The sequence below is a fragment of the Tenrec ecaudatus genome, chromosome 4 (genome assembly GCF_050624435.1).
Source record: "Tenrec ecaudatus isolate mTenEca1 chromosome 4, mTenEca1.hap1, whole genome shotgun sequence".
Taxonomy (NCBI): domain Eukaryota; kingdom Metazoa; phylum Chordata; class Mammalia; order Afrosoricida; family Tenrecidae; genus Tenrec; species Tenrec ecaudatus.
The window spans coordinates 167,853,339-167,870,231 of NC_134533.1; the positions used below are offsets into that span (position 1 = coordinate 167,853,339).

At 43.4% G+C, this 16,893-nt stretch overlaps 1 pseudogene; it reads right to left on the reverse strand.

Annotated features, from left to right (window-relative positions):
- Positions 1-1,706: 1,706 nt before the first annotated feature.
- Positions 1,707-14,537, reverse strand: LOC142446112 (large ribosomal subunit protein eL15-like; annotated as a pseudogene).
- Positions 14,538-16,893: the final 2,356 nt, after the last annotated feature.

The following is a 16,893-nucleotide window of genomic DNA, read 5'->3' on the forward strand; positions in this document are numbered from 1 at the left end:
ATTTCCATTCCCAGGTGAGGAAAATGAGGCCCCGGGAGGGTAAGTGAAGCATCCCACAGCAAATGGTTTCTAAGTGAAAAAATTAGGACGAGAACACAAGTGCTTTGATTCCAAAGGCTGCTTTAGCCACCAGCCAATCCTCTCAAGGTAAACACATGCACGCATGGAGACACAGTGGTGATCGAAATCTCGGCATGTCTTTCTAACTCTCTCTCTACAGATGTGCTGCCGCTCTGAGCCATCAACTTTACTGCGACTCACGGCAACCTTTATGTTTTTATTACATACTTTTATTGGGGGCTCTGACATCTCCCATCACAATCCACACATCCATCCATTGTGTCAAGCACATTTGTACATATGCTGCCATCATCATTCTCAAAGCATTTTCTTTCTACTTTTGCCCTTGGTATCAGCTCCTCATTTCCCCCCATCCCCCACTGTCCCTCCCTTACGAACCCTTAATAAGTTATAGATTGTCTTGGCTGTCATTTTATGAGAGTGGATTGCTAAATCTTTTTTCCCACAGACCGCTAATGAGTTTGAACCACCAAACTTTTGGTTAGCAACACCTAGCCTTAACCACTGTGCCACCTGGGTTCCTGTCTATACGTATTAGATATAAGATATTGTTCTGAGTTGATACTGAATCATAGAGACCTTATAGGACAGAGTAGAACTCCCCCACGGGGTTTCTTAGTTGAAATCTTTTGGAGAGATTTCCAGGATTTTTATATAGTTTGAAAAAGTGAGGGGGTCATAATTATACAATTGAACAAACGCAGGTCTCACAAGATGAATGAGGTAAAACTAAGACCATAATAGTAGGGGGAGGAAATATTAAAGAACTAGAGGCTGGTTATGTGGTTCATCTATGCTATTCTGCCCCCTGGATATAGCATCCCTTCCATGTGGCCCTTCTGTGAGGGACTGTCCAATTCTCTTACAGGTGGGTTTGGGGTCTCCACTTTGCCTGTGCTCCTTTACATCAATTTTTTAAATAAATAATTTTATTGGGGGCTCTCCAGCTCTTATAACAATCCATACACCCATTGTATCAAGCACATTTATACATATGATGCCATCCTTTTCAAAACATTTTCTTTCTACTTGAGCCCTTGATATCAGTTCCTCATTTTTTTCCTCCTTCCCCCACCCTCTCACCTTCATGAACCTTTGATAAATTATAAATTATTATTTGCATATTTCACACCATCCGCTGTCTCCCTTCGCCCATGTTGTTGTTGTTCGTCACCCTGGGGTTGGTAGGGGGAGTGGTTATACGTCAATTGGGTCCCCCTTTCTCCCAAACATTCCCCCTACCCTCATGGTATCGCTTCTCCCATTTCTGTTCCTGCAGGGATGGTATCTGTCAGGGTGGGGGGGTGATATCTGTCTTGGGTTCCTTCCATGTACCGAGAGCTCTTATCTGTTGCAGTGTACATGCTCTGGTCTAGCCAGAATTGTAAGGTAGAACTGGGGGCATGATAGGGGGCGTGGGGAGGAAGCATTAAAGAACTAGAGGAATGTTGTATGTTTCATCCGTGCTATACTGCACCCTACTGGCTTGTCCTTCCTTGTGCCCCTTCTGTGAGGGGATTTCCAATTGCCTAAAGATGGACTTTCGGTCTCCACTGTCATGTCAATTTGATTGCTTTTTTTTTTTAACTGTCCTGAATGGTTTATTAGACATGAGCTTAACAAACATGACATAGATCAGCGGTAACGGTGGAGCTGCAGGGTGTTGCGCCTTCTCCAAGCAGCGCGGCGGGAACCACCGAATGTGTGGTGGAACTTGTGGCCCTTTCCTAGGCCCCGGCTCTTGCGGCCCGCAGACGTCAGACCCCGCATCTCTCTGTGCTTGTGGACTGGCTTAGTGATCCACTGAGTGTCAGGATTCCTTCTGATCGCTTTATGGAATGGATCAATGGGGATAACTTCAAAAAATTTGTATGTGGAATCTTCACCAACCCAGTAAGAATTCAGAACCCTCAGGGCTCCACAGTGGTGTCCAGCTCGCTCTTCAGCGACTGATTGAAGGCTTCGAGCAAACTTCAGCTGGTTAACACCGTGATGGACAGGTGTGCCATAGGTTGCACCCTTGGGAAGTAGGCGTTTGGGGCCACCACGACGGACTTGAATCCGATAGATGACATAACCTTGCTTGGCCTTGTAGCCGGGTCTGCGTGCCTTGTCCGGCCGCGTGGGGCGCGGCGCCCGGTGCAGTACTGCCAACAGCGGACCCGCAGGAGGAAGCGCATCACGTCCGACTGCTTCTTCCTCCACAGCTCCTGGATGTACTTGTAGGCACCCACCTCGGCTCATCTGATGGCCGCCCGCCCGACGGAAAGGAAGAAGTTGATTGCTTTTTATACCCCAACTTCTGATACCTATTTCTGCTGACACCTCAGGATCACACAGGTTGGTGTGCTTCTTCCATGTGGGCTTGTTGCTTCCCTGCTAGATGGCCGCTTGTTTAACTTGAAAGCTTTAAGACCCAGATGCTATATTTTTTAATAACCTGGCAACATCAACTTCCTTCACATTTGCTTATGCACTCATCTTGTCTTCAGAGATTGTGTTGGGAAGGTGAGTATCATATATTGCCACATTATTAGAACAAACCATTCTTGTATTGTAAGAATGTTCTTGTATTTAAATCTTAAAAGATTTTAGTAGAGGCCCAAAATCCATCTGCTACCTTGTTGTATATATATATATGTGTGTGTGTGTATGTGTGTGTGTGTAGATATATATACACACACACAAATATACCTATCTTTATATATTTATATTCATACATATATATTTATACTGATATATATAATTTTCTTGTTCTTTCCTCTTTTTCCTTTTTCTTTCTGTCATGTTTACCCATTGCTCACTTCTCAGTAATTCCTGTCGTATACACTTAAATTTATCCAACACAACCAGGATCAAACACTATCCTCCTCTCATCCTCAGTGTTAGATCCCTTACCATCCCCCTGTCCCTGTCATTATTGGCACATCATTGTCCCCTCCCTCCTCTCCCAGGCACCCCACCCCCACCCACTGATGCATGAAATCCAATCTAGATAAACCCTTCAGAAATATTAACATGAGGGTACAGAAAGAGAGAGGCAGGGAGGAGGGAGGGGAACTGACAGCAGTGAAGGTTAGATGGCCCCACTCAAGGGTGATGAATAACAGAATGTAGGTGAACGGATACATTGGATGGTGTAAACTAGGGCAATAATTATAGATAATAATATATAATAAAATAAAGGTTCCTGGGTGGGGGGAGGATACGAGGGAGCTGATAGCAACGAGTTCAAGAGGGAAACAATGTTTTGAAAATGATGGTGGCAGCAATTGTAGAATCACGCTTGATTTAATTGAACTATGAATTGTTATAAGAGCTCCTACTAAGATGTAAAAAGGAAGGAAGGAAGGAAGGAAGGAAGGAAGGAAGGAAGGAAGGAAGGAAGGGAGGGAGGGAGGAAGGGAGGAAGGGAGGAAGGAAGGAAGGAAGGAAGGAAGGAAGGAAGGAAGGAAGGAAGGAAGGAAGGAAGAAGGAAGGGAGGAAGGGAGGAAGGAAGGAAGGAAGGAAGGAAGAAGGAAGGGAGGAAGGGAGGAAGGAAGGAAGGAAGGGAGGGAGGGTGACGGTGTCATGAATTAACCATTTTATTTCTTTCACTGTGAAACTCTCTGAAAGGGCAATTTGTAGGTTCTGTTTTTCTGTTCAGTTTTCACTTCAGTCTGCATTCTGATTCCTTTCCATTGAATGTGTGCATGTTTGGGTGGGAGAGGAGGGTGTTTTCTAAAACTATCAAACCCTAACTAACAAATATTTATGCTCATCAGTCTCTCAATTTCTAGGTAACACATATCAAGCTCTCAACGTGATTTCTTCAAGACCCATGAATATATATTTCGCAGATTATGGAACATTTGGGGGAAACTAAAGATGACTACACAAGAAACGGAGAAAGGTGACACTACAAATCAAAAATGAAAATTATCTGATAGATTTGGTTTGACCGTCTGGGGAGGAGACCCGTGTTGGCAAATCAGATCCTCAGAGGTCAAAAGGAAGATCAGAACTACAAGTGTAGATGTGAGAACTAGCAACATAGAGACGAGAGTTGAAATCTCTGGAAAGGGTGAGGTGACCAAGGAAAAGAATCTACGGGGAAAACTCCCAGGGAGCTATCAGGAGACACTTGGTGTATTCCCTGCATTCAGAAGGGTAAGGAGGGTGGGAAAACAATGAATGGGGACAAAATGTCATTACATCGCAATAGTATCCTGGCTGCCTGGCAGCTAAATTAGACTTTCAGATAAGCTTTAAATGGCTAGCTCGGTGCCTTTGCATATGTGTGATTCAACATTGAGTAATTAAAAATTCCATATCCATCCGGATTTTTTTTTTGCAGCCCTTAAAATATGAGCTCTAGGAACATTGGCTTCACATTTCTTGTTGGAACAAATGGCAGCGTGTAATCATCTCCTTCCTCTTCAGGTTGTATCAGCCACTTGTAGCTGATCACGGTGCCCATGAGCCTTGCTTCACCTGGCCAAGACTCCCTCCACTGCCACGTGTGGGTAAACTGCCTCGTGCTTGGGGCTCTATCTTCATGACTTCTCTTTTAGGACGTTGGGAGGATGGATATAGGGATATGATTCCAAAGAAGGATGAGTTTTGGGAAAAGGGGGAAATCACTGCTCAAAAACTTACTCTGCTTAAAGAAAGGAAAAGGGAAAATAAAGAGTCTGATGTTCAGGTCTTGGAAATTTTGAGAATAAAAAAAAAGAGCTAGCAACAACAACAAACCCACACTCGGTGGAAGGAGGCTGGAATTCAAACTGGAGTTAAAGAATGGAGAGTGGAATGGGATTAGAAATAGCACCTCCCCAGGATTTCTGAAACTTTCCCACTCAAGACCCCTTTGACCAGAGAAATGTGTGACACAGCAAGTGCTAACAGAAACACAGCTGATCGATTGCACATTTGATTTTGAATTAATATTCCACTGGTGTGTACTCACAAACCACCCCACATCCAGCTATGCAACCCCACATGGGGTCACACCATAGTTAGAAGCTTGCCCATAAGACTAACCTTTCAGAAAGAGCGACAGTGAACGAAACAAAATGGTTAATCCATTTTTCCCCCTCTGTCCACAGAATGCTGAAAATCATCTATGTCTCTACAAGATACAGTATCATTCTTGGTCACCAACCTGCTATTTGCCTATTCAGTCCCAACTCATCTGGCTCTAGAAGGGGTCAGAGCCAGCAGAGTCATGAGAGAAAGGATATAAAATCAATGATGGTTATTAATGTTAAAATGACATAAAACACCTGAGATTTTGTTTTCACATAAAATTTGCCAAGAATAGAACAATTGTGCAGCTGAGCAAAAGTTCCCGAAGTCACTTTTTGACTTCAATTTATCTTCCAATGTTGAAATGTGTCTTTGCATACACAGCTCTCTCTTGCTCTAACACACACACACACACACACTCACACACACACACACACACACATACACACACACACCCAGAGAGAGAAGATTCATTCTAAGTTGTCATTTCTTTAGCAAATGGTTTGCGCTCATCAACTGACAGACAGGCTGGTGGTTTCATCCCACCAGCAGTGCCGCAGAAGAGAGCACTACATAGCATCGTAACCCATAAAGCTCTGTGGGACTCCGTTCTTCTCTGTAGCCCTGGGGCACCTTGCTTGATGACAGTTTTTCTGGTTTGGGGATGGGGTGCTTTAGGAACTGGGAGTCTCTTCTCTCAAGTGAAATATATAGCTATAGAGCTTCCTAACATAGCTCCTTCTTTAAAAGACAGCAGAGGAGAGATAATTTCTATCTCCTGGGCCCTGAAAGAGATAGAATATAAAGAGAAAAAAATCATATGAAATATGTGCATTTAATCAATTTCCAAACAGCTTGAAGCAGCTCGGTTTTAAATGCCTGATTGATCATAATAGTTATTTTCAAGTTGGAATAACTGCCTGTTCGCTTCAGAGACAATAGTGGTGCTCAGGCTGAGATAGTGGCTTACATTTGCTTTCTTTTCTCTCTTTCTTTTATTTAGTTCCCTATAAAAATGACAGACCCGAGAAACAGGTGGAGTAGGGGGGTGTTCTTCTGCTATTTTAAGATTCCGTGGATCTTCCTGCTTTCTGTGCCGTCATTCATCAACGGTCTGAGTGTGGAGAGGAGAGGGTAGGATGCCTGCAGACCGCTTAATACACCTGCCTTTCACTGCAGCAAAGAACACAGACTTCCCGGATGTCTGCCTTTGTGTGACTCTCCACATAATTAATGGGCTTTGGAAAACCAACCTGAAACTTTCCAAACCTTGAGGAAGAAGCCCTGCTATTTCATGGAAATATTCTGTGTGTTCCCACAAGGATTACTTGTGCTCGTGACTGCAGGAAGGATGTTTTATGCCATGATAGCCAAAACCCACACCTACTGCCGCTGAGTCACTTCCAACCATTACCCACCCCAGAGAAAGAGCTGAACTTCCCTTGTGGTTTCTGAGACTATAACTCTTTATGGGAGTAGAAAGCCTCATCTTTCTCCTGCGGAGTGGCTGGTGGTTTGGAGCTTCCAACCTCGCGGTCAGCAGCCCTTCCTGTAGAGTACCCTACTACAGCACGAGGCCTCCCAGATGACATGATAGAATCTGAACTATAGCCCTGGCATATTTCAATGGTGCTTGCTAATTTTTTATTGAAGTTCAAGACAACAGTAGTGACCTGTCTAGCTACAGCATGCACAGAAGTTGGCATTTCTTTAGAGAATGTCTCTGATTAAATTCACCAGCCCGGGTGGTACTTGACACTTGGGGTTCAAACCCACCAGCCACTCTGGGGGAGAAAGATGTGGCAGGTTGCTCCGTAAAGAACCACAGCCTTGGAAACCCAATAAGTTCGCTATGAGTCGCGATGACTTTGGCAGTGGGTTTGGTTGGGTTTTCAGACAAGTCGTCTGATTACCACTTCTACTAATGACCTCATAATGAAAACCACGTGTAAGAGTTTAGGCTTGCCAGAGCACTTTTTCGCATCTAGGAAGATTGTCTAAGTGAAGACATTATCAGAGTGGCATTGAACTAGGAAAGAAGCAGACTCTCGTTTGTATTTAATCTCATCAGGAGCCTCACCCCCCTTGAGCTATGACTTCTTTATGGCATCTAATGTGAAGTCTTCATGTTGGACTCTCGTGGCTTTGTGACGCTGTGTCCTCATCTGTTAAAGATGTTTGCAAACGAAGAGTCGGATCATCCTTCTTGCGAACATCTGAAAGGCGAGGTTAGGGACAAGCAGTTTTCAGAGTGCCCTGCTCAGTTTTACAAAAGCCAAGGGATTTCAAAGAGGTGGAGCCTTACACACTGAGTGTTCGGGTGCACGATCCACCTGACAAGATAGTCAGTAAACTAGCCCACCAAGATGTTCACGGCTCATTTTAAATTTTTTCATATATTTTTTCATAATTTTATCCTTAATAAGCAAGGTATTTAAAAACATTAAAGAATATTAACTCATTAAAACTTAATTATGCATCAGCTTTGAGGTATAGGAGTTTGATTTTTTTTAGTTATGTGAATTAAAATGCATCTATTTTTTTCAAGAATTCATAGCACAAGATGTTCTGACTTCTTCACAAATGATAAGCTCTTATTTGTTAGAACACATGCATAGAAATATTAACTCTAATTAAGTTAGAAGGCAACGACAGTATGCATGAAACTCACACTTTTGAGTCAATTCCAACACAGAGTTACCTTGTAGGACAGAGTAGGACTGCCCCATCGGGGTTCCCAGGGTGTGACTAATCTTCCTGCAAGCAGAGCACCCCTACTTCTTTCCCCCGGGAAGCAGTGTGCGTTCAAACCTTTCAGGCAGTCGCCATGCATTTCGCCACTCATTGCCTCAGTAAGGTCCCTTCTTCCATGCATGCACTGGTAAAGAAATGTGGGGAAAGCAGATGTTCTCAAGAGAAGATGTATATCCCTTCACCTTCTGTATATTCGATTGATACTCTGGCGCATCAGCCAGAGACCACTGAGATGGTCCTCCCTAAGGTTGACCCTTAAGAACATATGTTGGTTATAGAATTATTCAGATTCATCGAGATGAGTTGCATCATACATGGCCTGGGGCTGTACTAGAGAGAATAAAGTGAGGCATCACATGGGAGCTCAGGGGGAGATATAACCAAATGCTAAGATAGGGTAGTGAACTACCAGAAGTTATATTAGAAGAGAGAAAATGAGATCATGCAAACCAGATAAAAATTGAAATTTGAAGCCAGGTGCAGCAAGGATGCTCAATCATGCAGAGGGAGTAAAACGGGCAGACAGCTGGAAGAACACAGTGTTTGGGTGGTATCCATTCCACAATCTCCACTTGTTGAAGATCTACGCGTTGTTTGCTTAGAACGCAAATAACTGTGATTTTATTGAGGAAGAGTATAGGAATAAGAAGATACATGAAAAATAGATATCTAAATAAAGACTAGAGAAACCTAAGAATTATAAGTTAAAGAGCATGGGGACAAAAAAACAAAAAAGAAAAAGGCTAGCTAAATCCTCTTTTGTTTCTTAAATAATTCTGACTTAGATGTGCTTATACAGTCAGCCCCAAGTGAATAAGGATGAACGTGGAAATGAAATACCATTAAGGTTGTCTAAATGAAAACTATTCATTTAAATCATGAATGTGTTCAAATGTAATCTCTGGTTAAATTGTTTATAATGTTTTCTTTCGTTTCCCTCATCTTTTAAACAGGAATAACAATAGTACTTGGCAATTAAGGTCAGTGTATAAAACAATTACACAAGTCTTTACAGGATAGCCTCTCAATAAGGAGTAACTATTATTATGACAATTTCTTAAATATTCAGCTGCTGTGTCCAAGAGCCAACATTTAAAAAGAGAGAAAGATAATCCAGTGAACTCTGCTATGCTATTTAGCATGATAGTGCACATTTATATAGTCAGTTTCCTTATCTATTCAGGGAAAATTATAGTTTTTCTGTCTTTCCAAGGGTTTATTTCTCTCGTGGCAGGTACTTCAAAATCTATCCCCCAGAGTTTACAGGTTTCCTTTCTTTCTTTGTTTAAAAGAAAAACCCTTTGGAAGAATATAACTCCTTGGAACTCTGGAAATGGAATTAAAGACTTTGCCAGTCAGCACTGCATCTTTCCCTTGGTCCTGGCACATGGAATACGATTTGGTTTCCAAAGCAAAGCGTTCAATACTCTTATGCAAAGTAGTATTTTTACACAGCTCTGAATGTCATATCCAAATGTAAAGCTGCCTGTTGGCCTCAAGTGTGAAATTCATTCTCATTTAAATTTTGTGTTTCTTTGCAACTAGTGATGCTGGTATTTGGGGAGTAGGTCATGGGGGGAAATGACAGCATTTAAATGTAGTAGTAGTAGTAGCTGTCTGCACCCCCCTCCTCCTCCCCTCCACCAGGACACACACACACACACACACACATACAAAGAGGCTTAGACCACAGGAAATCTTCAGGAACAAAGGGAATAGAAATGTTTGGGGTTTGACTTTTGAATGGCATTTTTGGATCTCTTCGAAATTGTAGGTTTTCCAATATGTCCTGAGTATCCGCGTGCTCCTAAAATTCTGGGGTGAGTCTTGTGAGGTAGCTAGCATGCAGCCAAGGGAGAAGAGATGGTGCTGGCATGAATCTGGCAGCAACTGTAACCAAAAGAGGTGGGGACCCCATTCCCATACAGACATCTCCTCACCAACACAAAGAAAGAGACCAGAGATGGTGACGGCTGGGTGGAAAGAGACAAGCGATTCACACCACACCCCCACAAGAACCAGATCACCCTCGTTCTCACTGCCATCCCGTCAGTGGTGACGCACAGTGACCCCTTGTAGGTTTCCATTACTGTACCCGCTGACGGGAGTACAAAAGCCAGCCTTCCTCGTTGGAGCTGCTGGTGGTTTGGAATTGCTGACCACATGTGTGTAACCAGTATACCCCAGCGCTCCTATCCAATGACTGGATAGACTCTTGGATTTGGGGTGTGACACCCGGGTACAGCATGAAGTCTCGAGTGACCTGAGAAAAGGAGCTACACTACAGAGGACCAGCCAATAGCCGAAGACCCACGCAAAAGCCAGCCTCTGGTGGGCGGGCCCCATTAGCCTATTACAGGCTTCGGCTCTACATTCTGCAGGGCCCTGTAGACTAGCTAAGGGCCCTTTGGCTTCTTTTCCAAAGTATCCTTGCCAATAAGCTTACTCTCTCTGTTCAATCCTTTTAACTAACTCATCGAAATTTTTTCCCTGGCCTGAAATCTTCCGTGAGAGCAGACCAAGAACTGAGGGGTGGAGAGGCTTGGTACTCTGAGCCTCCTCCTGGTAATAGTATTATAGAGTTTCTTTTATCCTTTGAATTCAAGTATACAATGTATTGAATACCAGGTTATTTAAAGATTTCTTTGACTGGAACAGCCTGCTCAGCAACCAGAGCTCAGTTCTGAGGAATAAATAGTCTTCGGATATTTGTGTTTGTGCCCTTACCGAGTAGCCTCAGACCGGTGGTCACAGTTGGCACCCGCCCATGGTGATTGCAAGACACTAGTCATTCTTCTGACTCCATTCATCTTGAACTTTTGAGGTTGATTTTGGTTCAAAGTGCCAATTGAGGATGAAAAAGTTAGTAGAGGGTTTGCCTATTCACGATGCAACCTACTTTTCATTCAGGTCTGCAGTCACCCCATGCCTGGTTCTCTTTTCATCTTCCCACTGCTTTCTCGTAAGGGCTGCCGCCTCTTTGAACTGCCTTTTCTAACACAGTAGGAGCCTCTGTGGCACAGTGTCAGGCGGCTAACCACAAGTGTCGGGCGGCTAACCACAAGGTCTGTGGTTCAAACCCACTAGCCGCTCGACAGGACAAAGAAGCAGCTATTGGATTCACTAAAGGTGGACAGTCTCTGGACCCCTAGGGAGCAGTTCTCATCGGTCCTATGGAGGTGCAAGACATCAGAATTGACTCAGGGACAGTGGCTCTGATTTTTTTCTCTCTCTTGAATTTTTTTCCTCCGTTTATCATGTTGTTGATTAGTCCAGTTGTAAGGATTTTTCCCCCAAAACCACTTTATTGGGAGCTAATACAGACATCATATCATCCCATAGTTCAGTCACATCGAGCAGTATTGTACTATTGTTACCACTATCAATTTCCAATCTGGGTTTGAGTTCTAATACAGAAACTCAATGGCATGAGATAGTGCCCTTGTGGTTAGGACCAGACTTTCAGTGTTACCCTGAAAGCTTGTATGTCTAGTCATTACTGACAATAACCAAAAGGAGTACTAAAGACTAAAGCGTCACATGAGATGGTAAATCAGTGGTGACAATCAAGGACAAAAAAAGGCTTTTTTTAGACAATCCTTTACTTAAACAGACAACATATCAGTCAGAGTGCTGGCTGGATGCACGGCTCTGCTGGTCGAGGCCATGATCTCGTGGACTCTCTCATCACGTTCTTGTGGTGCACTGGCTTGTCAGGTGTGGCTGGCAAGTCTAAGATGACTTCCTAAGAGCTAATCTTGGACAACACCACCAAGACTTTTGCTGTCCGTTAGCTAAAGTACGATCAACCGAGATTCAAAGGGTAAAAGGATAAACTTCTCTACTGGAAGTGAGTTGCTGAAAGGTCACATGGCCAAGGGCAAGCAGGTAGGGTTGGCTGAAGAACTGATGCCATTTTCAACCTTTAGGCCGCCCCAAGAGTTTTCCCAGGTTGAGAAAGGACGCATTCAAGAACCACAATGATGAGCCCAATAGGTCAAAAGAGAGATCGGGGCCTTGAAATGATTTGTAGCCCTCCTTGGAGTTATCTGCTAGCATTGAGAAAAATTACTAGATAGCTCCTTATCAGTGTACTTTTATAGCATGTGTTATACAATATGGAGCATTGTTCTATACATTAGTCAGAGTAGTTCTATAAATGTTTTACATTGATATAATTTCTCTCTCTTTGAAAAAGCTTTGATTTTTATAATAGCATGTTCTAAAAGCCTTCCGTCTTTATTTACCTAGCTATCTCCCTATATTCCTACTCCACTCTACCAGTGTCTTTGTTGTTCTTTATTACGGAAGGTGTGACCCTGTGACTATTTTCTGGGGCTTCTGATTAGTCTAAGTGTCACTGGCCACAGGAGGAGGTGACCCCCACCTGACTGGGACCAAAGAGCAACTCTGTGGAAAGAAGTCTCGGGGAGAATGTTAATAAGTATGTGTGTGCTTCCCTGCACCTGGTAGTTCTGCTGAAAATCCATAGGCTGAACCCTAGGGGGCTCAAATGCAGCCCATAATTCTGCACCTGGGGCAGCTACATTTATAATCCTCTCCGGGTTGTGGTGTTGTCATCCCTATTTAGAATTTAATAAGCACCAAAAGGCCCAGCTAATGTACAGAACACAGAGGTAGCCATACGCACTCCCCAGCAAGCTACTGGATGATTACAGAGCTGCTGGTGTGCGCGAAAAGGCAGGACCTCCTCTTTTTTCACTTACTTCATAAATCTAGACTCAGCTCTCACTTTGGGGCTCGTATTCTTAAGAGGGGAGTACAGGGGGGGAATAAACCCATTTGATACAGTAAATGGTATGCCTGCTTCTGTTGCTTCCCATGGCTTATTACTGCTGTCCATTATTTCCAGGACTACTTTTAACAGCGATCATTGTAAAACAAACAAAACCTGCTGAGGAGTCGATTCTGACTCCTAATGATCGCAGGGCACCTTTGACAATTTACTGACGGCTCTTGAACCGTTTCAGACCAAGCCCCTTGGTAAGGAAGCCTACCTCCCCATCTTGTAATCGGTCTTCAGGGTTGCTCTTGTGCTGCGTTTATTCTATTGTGAGTGAATTTCCATGGAAGTAGCTTATTTGGATAGTTGTCTTCCAAGAGCCATGACTTAGTGTCCCTCCACGTCAGAATCCTATTGTCCCTGTCATATCCTAGTCAGTCGTTGTGAAGGACACAACCGAGGAACAGATAAATTCTGGAGACTCCAGCATGATCGGATGGAAATTTTGGTTTGTTTATTTGTCTTTGTGGTTGAGCAAGGATTTAAAGTGAGCTGTTTAAACTGCAACCCAAGTGTGTGTTCCCAGGAGGGACTGATATTTACTATCTGGCTGGTTATGACCCATGTACAAGACAGAAGGCTGCCCCGTCCTCACAATGAAAGAACGGTGTGGCGCCGGAGCCTGCCCTCCTCTGGCTTCACCAGAGGGAAGGAGAGTCCAAGGACACATCAGCCCAAGGACAATTTCTCTGAAGCAAGGTCAGATGGGTTTCAATTGTCCAAACTTCTTTACCCATTCTAAAACATCAGCCATCTCTCCCTCCGTGTTCTACTTCTCTGTTGGGTTTGATAATATGCTACAGCGGCCACATAGAACCCACGGGGAATACTCAAAATGATGGGGCTTATTAGGGAAGTTGTCGGGAGCCCTGAGAGTGGAGTAGTTATATGTTGGGCTGTAATTGCAAGGTCAGCAGTTTGATTGCACCAGACACTCCTTGGGAGCAAACCAGGCTTTCCACTCCCATAAACCGTTGCAGTCTCAAAAAAAACTCACAGGCGCCGTTCTAGCCTGTCCTATGGGGTTGCTATGAGTCGGCACCAACTCAATGGCAGTGAGTTTGGTTCTTTATTAGAAAGGTTAACACGGTAGAAGCAGAGTTGTGAAGAATGCCGCTCTTTTGCCCCCCCCCAGTCTTGTTCTTGGCCTCTCTTCCACAGGAGCCCTTGGGAGCACAGCCTCGTCAGCACTGCCTGAAAGCACTCGGCTTTATTTGCTCCGGGAAGCCCACCATCTTGACCTCTTGTTTTACGACATTGCTCCTCGGTTACTCCTCTGATGTCACTCCCCTCTCTGTCGTCTAGATGGGAGAAGTTGGATGCAGGGGTCTGGAGAGCACAGGACATGCTGTATTCCTTGCTCTTCTTTTTTGATGGTCCTGAGACACACACCCCGCCCCCACCCTCACCATTCCCACTTAGGGATAGTTCATTTTATACCTCCACCACTTGTCTGTCAGTCAGCCATACTCTGATGGCCTGTATGGTGCTGGAAGCTTAGCCACTGGTATTTCAAATGCCAGCAGGGTCACCGAAAATGAATGGCTTCCAGACTTTTATCGTCGAGAATAAGTGCTTCAGAGCCTCTTCACCTTCAGCAAGCAAGATTGTGTCATCTGCATATGACAGGCTGTTAATCTTTCTCCAGTCCTAATACCACCTTCTTCTTCTTCTCCTCTTTCAATCTTGGCTTGTCTGTTCTGAATGGTCAGTTTCACGGTAACCCCTAGCCCCCTCCAGTCACTGCTTGCTTTGGCAATGCCATCACCAACCTTTGGTGGAGACAAACTCAGGGGGCCGATCTTGGGATGATCTCACTGGCGTCAAACTTGGGTGGCATGGTGAAGCGACTAGCGTTGGATGAACCCAGAGGCAGGACGACCAAGCACATCGCACTGAGGCCGCCTCTGTGCCCAAACCCCACATTCTTGTTCATACAGTGCAGCTCCTCAGAGTATTTGCTCAGCTTACAGATTGATTAACTCCAATGAGCGTGCACAATTGGACACACACTTAATCTGAATTTAAAACACACACTGTATCCTCTTGTTCTGTTTGAGCCACTGTTCTTGGTCTAGGTAGAGATTCGGCATATGCACGACAAATTGTTCTGGAATTTTTATTCATCACAATATTATCCACAGTGTTATCCATATCCACATCAACAACTTTGCTTCAGCGATAAAACACAAGTAAACAATTTTCTGGTGTTCTCCCCTCTCAGCCAAGATCGCCACCTGGCATCAGCAATGCTATTCTGCAAAGCACATCCTCTTGTGAATCCAGCATGGATTTCTGGAAGCTTTCTTTTTTCTTTCTCTTTCTTTTTTTTTTTTTTTGAACAAATCTATTAAGATTTTTTCCAGTCTTTTCTGGAAGCTTCCTATGCACATCTTCAAGCGCTTTTCAATTATCTTTGGCAATGTTTTGCTTGTGCGTGAAATTAATTATATTATCTGATAATTTCCATATTCGATTGGCTATATTCTAATAACATGTAATTATACAAGAGTATATCGTTTATAGATAGCCCCTCTACTTGCCATAGAGGTTGCATATTTGAATGAACAAGTATGTTGTTCTTTTCGGTTCACGACATTTTAGTTATCCAAAGATATTTAAACAGTGAGTATGTCTATTTAGACTTTTTTTAAATTTCTTTTTTCTTTTCTATTTAGACTTTATTATTTACTCTCTCTTTCAATGGTCTAAAGTGTCATCACCATGTGTATATGAAGTCCCTCTCTGCCATCAACTTGATTGGCACCCATAATGACCTGGTAGTGGTGCAAATAGCTAGGCACCCAGCTGCTAACCCCCGCCCCCCAAAATTGGTGATAAAATCTACCAGGTTCCTTAAAATAAAACCCTAGTGATCTGCTTCTGGAAGGTCAGCACCATTGAAAACCCTGTGAAGTTTGACCCTGGCACACGTGGAGTTGTCGGGAGTTAGATTTGACTCAATGGCAACTGCTCTGGCCTTTCTGTTCGGTCGGTGGTTTGGTTGACCTTGTGTCTTTGCGGTTACACTAAGATTTCTCTTGGAAGTTCAGACACTCAAGTTTGTACCAAGGCCTGCAAAAAATCCTATATCCTTATATTCAAGTATTTTATAAATATTGTCACTAGAGTGCTTTTTAAATATTCCTTTCTTGATTGTCCATCAGACCTGCTGAATCAGACACTCGGGGAGTAGCGGCTATGTAGCTCCGCTTTTAGCAAACCCCTTAGGTATTTTGCTTATGCATATTAAAGTTAGAGAAACTCCACTAAGTTTATCTCAGAATTAAATTTGATCATTAGAAAACTATATGCTGGGACCTCATTACTTAATTCCCTAGAGAATCATCTTCACGGTACAATGATTTGCCATTTTGTGCTTGATTTTTATTGAGTCAGCATGAGATATAGTGATATATAAAGTGAATTTGTACTTTTAATAGACTATAATCAAGCAAATTTTAATTTTATTATTCAAAGACCCTGATACAAAAATTCCCAAGGCACATTCCCTATTAACTCAGGTAAATTGTTTATTTAAGCACATATAGAGAAATTAATGAATCATACATGTATAGCATGATAATTTTTTCTTAAGGATCATTTTATTGGGGCCTCTTAAAGCTCTTAGAATAATCCATACATCAATTATACCAAGAATATTTGCACATATGTTGCCATCATCATTTTCTAAACATTTTCTTTCTATTTGAGCCCTTAGTATCAGCTCCTCGTTTCTCCTTCCCTCCCTCCCCATCCTCCCAACCTCATGAGTCCTTGATAAATTATAAATTACTAGTATTATTTTCCTATCTTACACTGATCGCTGTCTCCCTTCACCCACATTTCTGTTGTTCATCCCCCTCAGCGGGGGTGTAGGGGGAGGGTATGTATCAATCACTGTGATCAGTTCCCCCTTCCTCCCCTCTACCCTCTACCTTCCCCACTACCCTCCTGGTATTGCTACTCCTATTTCTGTTCCTGAGGAGTTTATCTGACCTGGATCCCGTGTGTTGTTATCTGTACCAGTGTACTTGCTCTGGTGTAGGCAGAACTGAAAGGCAGGACTAGGATCATGATAGTGGGGGGTGAAGAAGCCTCAAAGAATCAAAGGAATATTGTGTGTTTCATCAGTGCTGTACTGCACCCTGCTTGACCCTCCCTTCCAGGGGGATGTCCTATTGTCTACTGATGGATTTTGGGGTCTCAGCTCCAATTTGCCTCATTTTCATCAATATTTGTTGTTG